Here is a 2,500-nt window from a genome sequence, read left to right as displayed (position 1 = left end):
TGTGTGTGTCTGTGTGTCTGTGTGTGTGTCTGTGTGTGTCTGTGTGTGTGTCTGTGTGTGTCTGTGTGTGTGTCTGTGTGTGTCTGTGTGTGTGTCTGTGTGTGTGTGTGTGTCTGTGTGTCTGTGTGTCTGTGTGTGTGTGTGTCTGTGTGTGTGTGTCTGTGTGTGTGTCTGTGTCTGTGTGTCTGTGTGTGTGTGTCTGTGTGTGTGTGTTCGCGGGGACACCCGGTGTCCGCGCAAGAACGATCCATTTGCCCAACCGCGGAGCTTAAAGACTCGACCTCGTTCGTCTGCACGGGGAGCCGCTTGAATGGAGTGACGGCGTCCAGCCGCTGCTGGCGGCCCGTGTCACCTCTGGCTGGACGGGTGGGCCCCTAGGGACGGGACCCCTAGGGGTGGGACCCCTAGGGATGGGACCCCTAGGGACGGGACCCATAGGGATGGGACCCCTAGGGGTCCCATCCCTAGGGGTGGGACCCCTAGGGATGGGACCCCTAGGGACCGGGGACCCCTAGGGATGGGACCCCTAGGGATGGGACCCCTAGGGATGGGACCCCTAGGGATGGGACCCCTAGGGATGGGACCCCTAGGGACGGGCCCCTAGGGACGGGACCCCTAGGGGTGGGACCCCTAGGGATGGGACCCCTAGGGACGGGACCCATAGGGATGGGACCCCTAGGGGTCCCATCCCTAGGGGTGGGACCCCTAGGGATGGGACCCCTAGGGACGGGACCCCTAGGGATGGGACCCCTAGGGATGGGACCCCTAGGGATGGGACCCCTAGGGATGGGACCCCTAGGGATGGGACCCCTAGGGACGGGCCCCTAGGGACGGGACCCCTAGGGGTGGGACCCCTAGGGATGGGGCCCCTAGGGATGGGACCCCTAGGGATGGGACCCCTAGGGATGGGACCCCTAGGGACGGGCCCCTAGGGACGGGACCCCTAGGGGTGGGACCCCTAGGGATGGGGCCCCTAGGGATGGGACCCCTAGGGATGGGGCCCCTAGGGATGGGACCCCTAGGGACGGGACCCCTAGGGATGGGACCCCTAGGGATGGGACCCCTAGGGATGGGACCCCTAGGGATGGGACCCCTAGGGACGGGCCCCTAGGGACGGGACCCCTAGGGGTGGGACCCCTAGGGATGGGGCCCCTAGGGATGGGACCCCTAGGGATGGGGCCCCTAGGGATGGGACCCCTAGGGATGGGACTCCTAGGGATGGGCCCCTAGGGATGGGACCCCTAGGGATGGGACCCCTAGGGATGGGACCCCTAGGGATGGGGCCCCTAGGGATGGGACCCCTAGGGATGGGGCCCCTAGGGATGGGACCCCTAGGGATGGGACTCCTAGGGATGGGCCCCTAGGGATGGGACCCCTAGGGATGGGACCCCTAGGGATGGGACCCCTAGGGATGGGGCCCCTAGGGATGGGACCCCTAGGGATGGGACCCCTAGGGATGGGAACCCTAGGGATGGGACTCCTAGGGATGGGCCCCTAGGGATGGGACCCCTAGGGATGGGACCCCTAGGGATGGGACCCTAGGGATGGGACCCTAGGGATGGGACCCCTAGGGATGGGACCCCTAGGGACGGGGCCCCTAGGGACGGGGCCCCTAGGGACGGGCCACTAGGGACGGGCCCCTAGGGATGGGACCCCTAGGGGTGGGACCCCTAGGGATGGGACCCTAGGGATGGGACCCTAGGGATGGGACCCTAGGGACGGGCCCCTAGGGATGGGGCTCCTAGGGATGGGACCCCTAGGGATGGGACCCTAGGGATGGGACCCCTAGGGACGGGACCCCTAGGGATGGGACCCCTAGGGATGGGACCCCTAGGGACGGGACCCCTAGGGATGGGACCCCTAGGGATGGGACCCCTAGGGATGGGACCCCTAGGGACGGGACCCCTAGGGATGGGACCCCTAGGGATGGGACCCCTAGGGATGGGACCCTAGGGATGGGACCCCTAGGGACGGGCCCCCTAGGGACGGGACCCCTAGGGACGGGACCCCTAGGGACGGACCCCTAGGGACGGGACTCATAGGGATGGGACCCCTAGGGATGGGACCCCTAGGGATGGGACCCCTAGGGATGGGACCCCTAGGGATGGGACTCCTAGGGATGGGACCCCTAGGGATGGGACTCCTAGGGACGGGACCCCTAGGGATGGGACCCCTAGGGATGGGACCCCTAGGGACGGGACCACTAGGGATGGGACCCCTAGGGATGGGACCCCTAGGGATGGGACCCCTAGGGACGGGGCCCCTAGGGACGGGCCCCTAGGGATGGGACCCCTAGGGATGGGACCCTAGGGATGGGACCCCTAGGGATGGGACCCCTAGGGATGGGACCCCTAGGGACGGACCCCTAGGGATGGGACCCCTAGGGATGGGGCCCCTAGGGATGGGACCCCTAGGGATGGGGCCCCTAGGGATGGGACCCCTAGGGGCCCGTTGCTGTGGTACCCCCAAGCATCTCGAGGCCATCGTCGACCTCGTCTTC

This window comes from Petromyzon marinus, chromosome 84 (genome assembly GCF_048934315.1).
Source record: "Petromyzon marinus isolate PM22_M1 ecotype Great Lakes invasive population chromosome 84, UKy_Petmar_22M1.pri1.0, whole genome shotgun sequence".
Taxonomy (NCBI): domain Eukaryota; kingdom Metazoa; phylum Chordata; class Hyperoartia; order Petromyzontiformes; family Petromyzontidae; genus Petromyzon; species Petromyzon marinus.
The sequence above is the reverse complement of the archived record's forward strand: the minus strand, read 5'-3'. Positions refer to the sequence as shown.